The sequence below is a fragment of the Canis lupus genome, chromosome 21 (genome assembly GCF_003254725.2).
Source record: "Canis lupus dingo isolate Sandy chromosome 21, ASM325472v2, whole genome shotgun sequence".
Taxonomy (NCBI): domain Eukaryota; kingdom Metazoa; phylum Chordata; class Mammalia; order Carnivora; family Canidae; genus Canis; species Canis lupus.
In genome coordinates, this window is record NC_064263.1 from 22,675,484 (window position 1) to 22,687,607 (window position 12,124).

The window sequence follows — 12,124 nt, forward strand, 5'->3', positions numbered from 1 at the left end:
CCAGCCCCCAGCTCCGGCCCTGAGCTCCCCGTAAGATCTCTTGGTCAAGGGCGCGGACAGACGTCTTGAAACATAAACCCAGCTGGCAGAGCCTTTGTACCTCAGGGACACACAGGCAGGCGTGCATAGCCTGGCTGTGTCGTCAGACCTGCTAAGCTAGCTTCAGGAGAAAACCTACTACGGTGGGGGGTGGGGTTGGGGAGGGTGGGAGTGGGAGGGAGGGGGTGCAGTCCACAGGGGTGGGGGGTGGGGGGGAGCTGGGGATCAGAACTCAGGGAGGTAGTGATAGACCCAGGCTCCTGCTAGCTTGTCCTGGTGGGTGTTCTGGGGGGGGTCCCCTTCCTGACCTCAGTGTCCCCATTTGTAAACCAGAGGTGGTGAAAATTAAAGTTGGTGGTTGGGAACATTCCCCCCGCTACCACCCACATCCCCACCTCTGCGTGGGCCAGGCTGATCACAGTGGATGCAGTGAGAAGCAGTCGGAGTCCTGTCCTGTGTCAAAGGTGGAGTCATCAGGGATTTACTGTCTTTCTGGCTGTAGGGTGTCGGGCAAGGAGGGTTAAGAAGGTCGCAAGTGTTAGGTGGGGGGTACCTGGAAGCCCTGAGATGGGGATGGAGAGAGGGCTGGGGCTCAGACTCAGCCTACATGGAGACCGGGAGGTCGATTCAGTCCTGAGTAGAACGGGTGGGGAGAGGCTGAGATGCACATTTAGGCACCATCACAAAGAGGGCGGGTAGAAAGCAAAGGGGAGGCCTGGGCCTGGGCCATCTTCACTTCGGTGGTCAGGGAGACGGAGGGAGGAGGAGGCAAAGGCACTGGGAAGTAGCCAGGGAAAGGGGAGAGTCTCAGTGTGGCCAGCACTGCTCTCTGAGCTTCAGCTTCCTCTCCTGGCACTGGTGGGTGACGCTGAGTGAAGCGTGTCCTCCCCACCTGGCCCTTGGTAGGTCCCCCCAAAGAGAAGCAGTTAGTGATCACACATGTCAGGGCATCCGCGGGATAGCCACACAAGTCCGAGGATGGAGGAGAACCAGACCGTGTAGCCTGAATTGCTGTGTGTGGGGGAGAAGACACGAACACGGGGGAGAGCAACCCACCCCCCCATGCCCAGAGCTAGCTAAGGCACCACCTGGAGGGGCTGGGGCTGGGCAGGGCCTCGGAGCCCGGCAGGATTGGGTGAAGTGAAGCAGGCACCTGGGGATGGGTGCCATGGACATTACCCTCACCCCAGCCAGAGGCTGGACTGATCACCAAGAGGAAGAGAGAGGGCTGTGTGGCCACCCTCCAATTCAAGTCCCTGCCTGGGAGCTTGTCTCGGGGTGGCCAGAATCACAGAATCACAGGCTGGAAGGAACCTCAAGATAAGTCTTCTGGTCTCTCAATCTGTTTTGCAGATGAGGAAATTCCGAGATGGGAAGGGCCTTTCCTGTGGTTACAGAGCTGATAAGGCTGGTGGTGGGGTTGCAGGACATTCCAGGGAGAGGCTCTTGCTGGCATCTCTGCAGAAAACTTATTGAACAATCCCTTGGATTGTTCGGGAGTGTGCTGTCTCCTGAGCCCGGTGCTACCCCTGCTCCACAGCCTTCATTGGCTCCTCTCGGCCTACAAAACCAATCCCTGGTTCCCGGGTCTGGCATAGACTGCCCCCTACTCCCACCCAGGTCATAGGTCACTCTTCCAAGCACATTTTCTGCAATCGCCCAGACATCTCCTCTGCTCCAGCCACAAGCAGGCCACTCATGCACTCGTGGGTACAGAAACCTGACTGCCAGGCCTGCCTCTGGCCATCTGCTGTGCTTCACAGGCCTGGAATGGAACTCTTCCTGCTGGAGTCCTGTTCAGCTGTCATGACCCTCTCTACCAAGCCTTCCTTAGCACCCTGGGTGGAAGAGATCTCTCCTTCCACAGGCTCCCTGCAACCCTCTGAACCATTAAAGCAGCCATCACACTCAGCCACTGCTCAATCTTCCCTCAAGGCCCAGCTATCTGGTCCTCTCCCCCAGGAAGCCTTCCCTGACCGCCCTCAGCCTGGGCCTCCTCTAGGTTCCCACAGCCATTGTGCTCTTCTGCGACATTGCATTGAGCCAGGTTGTTGTACAGGTCTGTGTTGTGTCTGTGTCTCCCTCCCCCACCCATCTGGGGCCTCCTCAGGAGCTGGGATGAGCCCAACGCACCTGTGGGCCCCCGGGATCTGGGAGTGGCACACCTGGGACTGAGCTCATGCCTCAGAAATGTTGCATTTGAGGGTGTTCTTTGGACCTTAACCAGGACAAGCAAATGAAGAAATTAGAGCAAGGACCCAGAATAATTCTCAGAAAGGGTGATCATAATAACACGAATACTACCCTTTATTGTGCTCTTACTATGTGCTCGTCCAGAGACACCGTCTCAAGTCATGTTCACGACAAGCCCCAGGTGGGCACAGTTATGTCCATCTGGCAGGTGAGGACAGCAGGGCTCTGCAAAAGGGGTGGCTTGCCCCTGATCTCATGGTAGGTCCACAGTGGTGCGGGGTGGGGGTCCCGCTACGTCTGCCACCAGACCCAGCCCCCTTCTCATGAGTCCTCACTCCAGCCAGGTGCAGGGAGAGTGGTATAGAAGGCAAAAGACTATTCCTAGCTCAGGACAGAAGATCCAGCTGGGCCCCTGACTCAGTAGGCCTTATGCACCTGCCACTGGCCAGCACCCAGGCCAGCAATGAAGACCTGCACCTCTCTGGCCAGCACCCAGGCAAGCAATGAAGCCCTGCACCTCTCTGGCTGGTCAGGGGCTGGGCAATCAAGAAGGGGTAGGGAACTGGTGTCTCTGCTGTTCCTCCTAGGCCAGGTCTGCATTCAAAGCATGCAGCTAGGCTGAGCCTCCTCTAGGGTGAGACAGGGGTGGGGCCTCCAGCACAAACCCCAGAACCTCAGAGCTCTGGTGTCTTAGGATCTCATTGTGTGCAGAGATTTCGAGCCATAAAATCTTGGTACCTTGGACTTTTGGAATAGAAATGTTCAAACCGTTGCCTTGGAAGCATTATAGAGGCCCCAGAACCAATAGCCAACCCTGACAATAGAGAAAGCCCAGGTATCAACCTGCAGGTAGGTGTCAGAATGTTTGCCACCAGCAGGATAGCCATGCTCCACCTCTCTCCTCCCTGAGACGAGCACAGTCCCAGTGGGGCTCTGTGGGGCCCAGGAGGCCCTGGAGAGAGGGCCACTCCCCAAGGATGACAGGACCAGCTGCTCCGAGGAGGCTTCTGAACCAAGTGTGGGAGGCTGGCTGGAGACATGAGGAGGGAGACAAGAAGGCGGTGGAGAGGAAACAGGAACTCCTGAAGAGAGGGAGAGATTAGGTTGGTGGGAAAGGAGAGAGTGGACAGATAAGGGCCCCTGGGGAGGCCAGGTCAGACCAGAGAAACAACCAAGGGGGGCCTGGGCCCAGCCCTGAGCAGGCTGATGGTCTGTTGTTCCTCAGGTCACGATGGCCAGCTGCCAGGTTACACAGACCAGGCCTCCAGCAGGATGCAGGCCCCAGCCCGGGACCTCAGACCAACGGAGGATGGGTGGTGGGGGGTGGTTGGGGCTTGGAGGCAGGGGCCCAGCATGTTATCCACTCTCGTGCTGTGTGACTCCCGCCAGCCACTGCCCATCTCTGGGCCTTTACAATAATAGTCTCATTTAATTCTCACAATTTTGAGAGGTAGAGCCCAGTATCTCCATTATTGATGAGGAAACGGAGGCCCAGGGAGAGAAGCAAGTGGCCCAGTTTTGTAGAGCCATAAGGGGCAGAGCAGGGATTCAAATCCCAGACTCCCTGGCTACAAGTCTGCGATGGCCACTCAAGGGAGAGAGGTGCCCTGGCTGAATGGGTATTGACTGTGAGCCAGAGTGGCCGGACAGGGTGGCTCACGGGAGGGAGGGGAGGCTGAGCAGTTCTGGATATCTGTCACAGGGACGGGAATGCAGTCCAGGTGCAGGTGTCGTGTGGCCGCATCAGTGGCCATCAGAACGGAGCTCAGCCAACACTTTCCTGCACTGTCCTCCCCAGCTGAGGATCTCACTGTCATCACCTGGGTGCCCGGATGCCCAAGCTGCACCTGGACAGAGGGGTGGCAGAGGGGATGAAGCACACGTGTCCCCCTTGAGTGGGCGGCCCGCATTCCTAGTTAGCGTGGCAGAGAGGACTATAGTCAGAAGACAGCAGGGCTCGTCTGCGGGCTTTGGGGATTTGGGGAGGGAAAATCCACCTCTCTCAAAGTGTCGGGGTTAGGGAGTAGAAAGCCTTGAAGACTTCCTGGAGGAAGAGCCATTTGCACTGGGTCTGGAAAGCTGAGGATTTCAAGAGATGGGGGAAGAGGCAAAGGGCGGGGTCTGCATGAGCAAAGGCATGGCAGCCCGGTTTGCTGGGAAGAGGCCTAGAAGCGGGGTGTGGCTGGAGCTCAGGGGCCTGTGGGCACCAGGCCGCCTCGGGCCCTGGGCTGGTCCATTAGAGCCGGGGCGTCTAAGCCCACCCCGGCAGGGTGCTAGCCAGGCTGGCCCGGCCACCGCCTGCCCGCCAGGTCCCCCGCCCACCCGCAGAGACGGCTGGCTTCAGGCAGAGCCATTTAACAGCCGCCCGTTTAATGGGTCCCTCTGCTCCCATAGACCAAATCAATATCCGCTCGGCTCCCCGGGCCTATGGCTGCTGAAGACATTCTTCTTATCGGCCCCTTGGTCCCCATTGCCTCACCTGCCGGGCTCCAGCGGGGGGCCGGAGGGCTGGGCCTGGGGTGGAGGCGGAGCGGAGACCGCAGATCACACAACCATCCCAGACACCCCATCCAGGCTGGCCCCGGGGCTGGCCGTGAAGACAGAGGGTCGAGAGGCCCAGGCCCCAGTGCTCCTGGACGGCGGCACAGCTGTAGGTAAAACCCAAGTGTTTATGCCTCCATCATCTCTGCATCCATCAAAGTGTGCGGGGCTTGCAGGGGCTGTGGAGCGGGAGGCCGCCTGGGAGGTGCTGGCACAGCTGCCCATTAGGTGCCATGCCCTTGAAGGCACCTCCTAACTCGAGATTCCGATTCAGCCTTTCTCGGATTCTGGATCACCACCCAAAACGTGCCACGGTCCTGGGAGCCCAGGGCTCCAGGACGCCGGCAGTCTAGCAGCATGTCTGGAATCTAAAGAATCTCAGACTATGCCTTTGTTTCCTCCACCTGACTTGGGAGTGTCATGGTGATTTTTCTAGGGTTTATTTCGTCCTTCTTCTCCCCCAAGAGCTGGTCTCCGTCGCAGTCACATCTAACCCAAGAGAAGGTGGAGCTGGCAGGCAGGAAGCCTGCTTGCTGCAGACCCTGGTTCCGTTTAACATTTCTCTGGACACTCCCGGATACAAGGATAGGTTACCATCAGCCGGTGACCCAAGGCCAGCTTCTGGGACAGGCGGCTGGTCCAATGCCTTCCCTGCAGGTGTGTGGTGGGGCTTACCTGCGGTGCTCCAAGTGCCACCCCCCAGCAGCATTCCTGCCCCTCGGGTGTTAGCTTGGGGAGCCACTCTCCTGCTAACAGTTGCTGCCCTTCCTTCCTGCTGGCCCTGAGAGCTCCTCTCCCCCAAAACAGAGACCCCATAGTCACCAGTGATGGGTCTCGGATCCTCAGGGATGGGGCAGGGGTGGCTGCTGTTGACATTCCCCGTCTGTGCCAAAGCCCAGGCTGTGTTTAACATCTGAGGCAAAAACAGACCCCCCCACCTCCAGCGCACACACACAGCCTGCCCCCACCCCAACACGCGTCCACATCCACGCCCCAGAGACACCCACCACCCGCCCTCTCCGTATCTGTCTCCAGAACACATCTGAAATGCACAGGCTATGCGGAGTCCTCAGGGGCCCAGGTAGGGGCGTGGCCTGCTAGGGTCGCCCAGCCAGGGTCTGATCTGAGCCACTGCTCCTACAAACCCAGTGACCCCGGGCAAGTCTCAGCTCCTGAGACACCGCTGGCTCAGCTGTAAAATGGGGGTGAGCACAAGCTCCTGGCCTCAGGAGAGAGCATCGAGTGGCTCACGGGGCTGGAGCCCCAGCCAGAGCTTGCCTACTGGGCCATGTTACACAGGCTGTCCTTCCCCAAAGCTGCCCTGGGCTCGGGCTCCTGCCTCTCTCTGTGCTGCGTGCTGGGGGCACAGGCAGGCCAGTCCCAGTTCTTGGAAGCCACACCTGCCGGGGGTGGGGGCAGAGGGAGGACGCTGCCCCGAGGGGCTGGGAGCTCTGCTGTGGTTGGGAGCACGGCTCGGCTCTCCGGGGACTGATCCCTGGCTCCGCCCTCACTGCCTGGGGACCTGGCATAAGCTGCTTCCTCCTTGAGCTTCAGATTGTGCATCTGTAAAGTGTCATGAATAGCTACACCCACCTCTCTGGATTATTGTGAGGTTGCACAGCAAACACTTGGGACATCAGATGGGAAGAGTTTTTGTGTTTTAAGATTTTATTTACTCATTCATGAGAGACACAGAGAGAGAGAGAGGCAGAGACACAGGCAGAGGGAGAAGCAGGCTCCATGCAGGGAGCCCGACGTGGGACTCGATCCCGGATCCCTGGGATCACGCCCCGAGCCAAAGGCAGACGCTCAACCGCTGAGCCACCCAGGTGCCCAACGGCAGGAGTTATTTATTGGTAGCCATTGTTGCTAAATCAGAATTCAGTCAGTCATCAAACCTCCCCAGAGCCACACGTACGGATGGAGCCACACTCTGCCAGGCCCTGGGGGATCAGTGGGGCTCCAGCCCTTAGCATCTCCAGACGTGGGGGGAGCAAAGTGAGCTGGGAGCCTGGGACCAGGGGCATCTCTACAGCTGGACCTGGAATGAGAAGCAGTGCCCAGGGGACTGGAGGACCCCTGGGCAGAGGGGACAGTTTGGCAGAGGCTCAGAGACTGGGAGAGCAAGGTTTCTTCCTTCAGGAGACATGCTCGCGGGGCTTTGGGGTTGTTGGAAAAGCCCAGCTCTGGGGGCTGGAGAGGGGGTGTCCCACAGGAGGCCGCGAGCAGGGCTGAGCAGCAGGGTAGCCCAGCTCTGCCCTCGCTGCTCCTTCGACAGCTGGGGGGAGTCAGAGACAGAGGTTTGCCCCGCTCCTTGATGAGGCCCTGTAACCCCATGGCCTCCGGAGCACATGGGCACCCTCTCACTCTCTCCCAACAGGCTGTGGGCCTCTGGGAAGGCTCTTCCCCACATCAAGTCCCTAGCCCCGGCCCCGCACAGTGCCCCCATGGGTACCTCAGGCTGTCCTGGGGTTCCCGAAGACCTCATCTTGTCTCCACTGTCTCCTCAGAACCCAACACAAGCCTGGCCCAAATATGGAGCAGAAGTACAAGGCCTGATGGGGTGAGGACCCCCCACCAGGTCCACTTTTGTTGTTGTTGTTGTTTTCCAAGGTTTATTGAAGATATTACAGCACAGCAGAAAGATTCAAACAGCTCCCCGTGGTGCTTTGAAATTCATCCCAACTGTAGGCTGAGTGATGACCTGCAGGTTGGACAGGCTTCAGAAGTCCAAGAGTTTCAACATCTCCTTAGCGTCAGGATCTACCTCGATGATCTCCTGATCCAGGGCTGAAACCTTGGGCACGTAATTATCCCTCCTTTCTCTCTCCTCCTCTTGCAACTTGATGGAGATGCCTCTCACTGGGCCCGCTGAATCCGCTTCATCCGATGTGTGACGTAGCCTGCGATCTTGTTGCAGAGCTTCCTGCTGGGGATGATGGCAATCTCCTCGCACACGGCTTATTGGTGTGGAAGTCGTTCCCCAGGCGCGTTTAGTACTGTAGTACACCCCCCCCAAGGCCTGAGGTTGGGGTTCGGGTCCAGGCTCTAGGCAGGTATCACCCATCTGGCACACAGAGAAATTTATGCTTTCTGGAGGATGCTGCCCTCCTGGTGACTGGTGCACCCAGAGGGGCAGCCGCATTCCCATCCGCCTCCAGGTTAATGCCAATTTACACCTGAGGTGAGAGGCCATTCCTTCCGCTCTGACTCCCAGGGGCTCAGACAGCAGCTGGCCCCATGGTAATCCCCACCCCTGGCCCCCGCCAACCTGTTCGTGCTCATGTTTCCTGAACACCTACTGTGTGCTGGGGCTGCTCCCCGGGGTGAGTGTGCATGGGGGGTGTCTCCCAGAGCTTGCAAGGGCCTGGACCCATGGGGAGTTTGAGGCACAAGTATCAGAGCTCAGCCCCAGGACCTGGCTTCAGGGGGGCGCCTGGCTGCTTGAGACTGGATGACTCTCCCCTGGAGGAAGCTTCCAAAGGGGGCACCACGTGAAGGCAGGCCATTTTAGAATCAGATCCACAGGCTCTCACATGCCTTGGCACGTAGACACCTGGACTGAGCCTCTCCTGCAGTGATGAGCAACGGGCAGACACCTGCTGGATGCTCCTCACGCACTTGGCACTGCGGCACTCACACGTCCCGATAGCCTAACCTTCCTCACAGCCCTGGGAGTCAGTCACACCATTATTACTACACAGACAACTCATCGGAGGGGACTCCAGAGCCAGGCCAAGGCTCGGCCCCACCATTTCATTCCTGGGTGACCGTGGCATCTTGTGTGCCTCAGTTTCTTCATCTGTAAAATGAGGACAATCATAGGTCCCCCCTCTACAGGATCTTGAGAGACGTAGGTGGGATCAAGGGCTCAGGACAGCCTGCGGCAGAGTCCAGGCCTTGTAGATATTTGCCGTGGAGGTCATGCTGCTGGGATTGAACACTTCAGCTCTTCTTCTACTTCTTCTTCTTTTTTTTAAATTTTATTATTTATTCCTGAGAGACACACAGAGAGAGGCAGAGACACAGGTAGAGGGAGAAGCAGGCTCCATGCAGGGAGCCCGATGTGGGACTTGATCCTGGATCCCCTGGATCACACCCTGAGTCGAAGGCAGACACTCAACGACTGAGCCACCCAAGTGCCCCACCCTGGCTCTTCTGATGAGACTCCACCTTCAAGCTGGAGCCAACAGCTCATGTCCACAGGCACTCCCCTCCTGGCTTCCTGCTCGGTCCCCGCCACAATGCTGGGCAGGTGCCTTGCCTTACTGAGGTAGGAGGGACAGTATGAGTGGCATTTAGAGATGCTTTCATACAAGCCTGGCCCTCCCCTGCCAAATGCCAACCTGGTAAATAGAGCTCTTCCAAGGCCTTCCATCTTTGGTAAAGGACCTCCATCTGTGTTGTCACTGGGTCCACCCACCTCCCTGCTCAGGAGGGATTGTCCTGTTTTGCAGGTGCCCTACCCACTTGCTCACAGAGGCCTAACTCTGTAGTAGGCACTGTGGAGGAGGTTCAGAGAAGCTGCCATCCCCGGGAACCCAGAAGGGGCCTTAGAAGTCACCAGCCTGTTCAGCCCTCCTGCCCCACTCCCACTCCACAGATGGGGAAACTGAGGCCCAGGGCTGCTCCAGGTCCCGCGGTGTCAGAGGCAGATTCTCAGCTGGTGGCTGGCAGGGCTCTGTCCTTTGAGGGGCTGGCTGGTCCGAGCAGGGCCTTCTGTGATCAATCTCCACCACCCACCAGAAGCCAGAGCGGCCACACCACAGGGGGTCCTGGGTCCCGCCAGGCCGCCGGCCCCGGGAAGGAGAAGCCCAAATATTTAGTCTGTGCGGAAGGGAACAGGGCTCAGATCCCGGCTCGGTGGCCCTACCCCAGGCCTAGCGCCAGGAGCCACATCACAGAGGGGTGTGAGCCCTATCCACCCCCCACCTTGTGTGTCCCAGGGCTCCCATCACAAATATTTTTTGCATAAATTTATTATGGTGCCTGGAATGCCATTCACTGTTGCTCCAGGTTAAGGCATCCTGTCTTCTTGCTGTGTTTCCCTTCCCTGAAGTAGGAGTAGCAATAGCAACTCAGGCAGGCACTGGGGTGTGCAGCTCACATGGAGCTTTCATACCCCCCAGCACCCTAACAGTTTGGGAAGGCAGGGGCTATTGTCCCCATTTTAGATGGGAAGTCTGGGCTCTGAGGGGTGTGAGTTGACCAGGGTTACAGAGAACCCCGGGGAGCTAGACTCATGTCCTGGTCTGACTGCAGTCCTGGTCCTGTGCCTGGAGCTTCCCGGAGGGAGCCGGCGCTGCAGGGCTAGGTCTCAGGGCAGCCTGGCCTGTGCAGGAGGCCTCCCCACAGGTCAGGGCAGGGCCCAGCTGGGTCCCAGGGGCCTCCCCTTTTCCTGGGCGGCCAGAAGCTTGCCCTGCTCCTGGCCTCAAGCTTAGCTGCAGCGTGACACCCTGATCTGGGTTCCTTCGGGTCCCCTGAGGCCTCAGACTTCCCTCTCCTCATCATGTCCCAGTCCTGAGCCCCTCTGGGTTCCCATCTCCAAGCTGGAAAGCCCAGCCCTTCCCTACTCCAAGTGTTAGAGATGCAAATTTGCAGGCCCCACCCCAGCTCTCCAGAATCACACACTCTGGGGAGGTGCTCCCCCCCCCCACCTCCCCGGCAGTGGCTATTTTAACCAGCCCTCGGGGTGACTCTGATGCTAGGGATGGGGGGTGACTCTGATGCTAGGGATGGGGGGTGACTCTGATGCTAGGGATGGGGGGTGACTCTGATGCTAGGGATGGGGAAGCACTGCTCTAGTGCACACCCTGACCAGGCTTCTCCTGCTCAAAGCTTCTGTGGCTCCCCCAGGCCTGCAGGATAAATCCCAGCTCTCAGCCTGTCAGGGAGGGCCCTCTGACCTCACCTCTGACCCCCCTGAGCCCCACAGCCTCACACAGGCCATCTCCTTCCACATCTCCCCGCCAAGTCCAGCCATCTCCCCTGCCAGTCTCTAGGCGGCTTGGAAGCTTCTTTGATCCTGTGACACCCTCTGTCTCTGGGAAGTCCTGCCTGACTCCTCCAGGCAGAGAGGGCCCCAAATGGTAGCCAGAGCCTCTGAGTCTGGGTTTGTCACCCTGTGTGGTCCTGCCTCTGTGGACACCCACCTCTGCCAACTCGTCTATTTCCATACTCAGGCCCAGGGGAGGCCTCCATGAACACTGAGATGAAAAGAACAGCAACAGGAGGTTTGACTGCATCAGGGATCAAGGGGTTGCATCTTCTAAACTCAGCCTGGCTGCTTAGGTCATCTCTGGGGACCAGGCCCTGGGGTGCCCCCACCGCTCCTGCCTCACCTGCCTCACCTGCGTCACCTGCCTCATGGTCTCTGTTTCCCCTCTGTTGGGGGAAGTGGAGCAGAAGCAGCGATCCTTGGGTCAAAGTTGCAGCACCCCTCACTTCAGGGCTCCAGTTCGGTCCACTTGTCGCCCTGAAGCCTCAGGAATGGGGACCCCGGCACCTGCTTGGGCTCTGCACAGCCAGGGGGCTGCCTACCCACCCCTCCTACCCTCTACTTCCCCATGGCCCATTTTACAGAGTGGGATGTCGAGGCTTGGGGAAACAGGCCCTGGCTGCCAGCTGAATCCACCGAAGGCTCAAGTCACCCCTCACTGGGCTGACTGGGAGGAGGTGAGGTTTCCCCTACCCCAGCTGGGGGAAATGGCTCCCCCGCAGCCTCTCTGAGCTCACCGGAGCCAGGCTCACCTGGTGGGATCCTCAGCATGGGCCAAGCCTCGGCCTCTCTGCTCCTGCTCCCTCTCCTTCCGCACAGCGCGGCGCAGGCCGGGTGCCCTGTGTCACCGGCTCCCCCCGCACACCTTTCCTTCTATCTGCTCGGTGCCAGGGCGCTGGGCATGGAGCACGTCCTTCCTGTTCTGTCCAGGAAGAAGCTCTGCCTCCCTGCAGATCCGAGAGGTCCGGGGGAGCTGAGGCTTCCCGGCCTGTGGCTCCCAGAGTGAGGCCCCTCGGAGTGGCGGCCACTGCCCCGAGCAGGACGCCACCCCCTGGAAGCCTCCCACACAGGTCCCCTTCTCCCGGCTCCAGACTGCTGCCCGTCACCCCGCCCTCCTAACTCCTGCCCTGCGTCCTGGGCGCCCACCCTGCTTACCCCTCCCTAAGCTTAGCCTCCCAAGTCTGGTTGGTTCTTAGTTCCGTCCCTTCCAAGCTGGGTGGCCGTGGCCAGTGTCTTCCTCTGTCTGTGCCGCAAAGTTTGGAGATGCCCTTCCCTGAGTCGCGGCCACCGTACCAGTTACCACGGGGCCGACGGGTGTGTTTCCCACTGTGTCCACGGGCTTCTAGTCAAGAC

At 59.2% G+C, this 12,124-nt stretch overlaps 1 pseudogene; it reads right to left on the reverse strand.

Moving 5' to 3' along the window:
- Positions 1-7,374: 7,374 nt before the first annotated feature.
- On the reverse strand, positions 7,375-8,150 carry LOC112641942 (40S ribosomal protein S17-like; annotated as a pseudogene).
- Between the last annotated feature and the right edge of the window lie 3,974 nt (positions 8,151-12,124).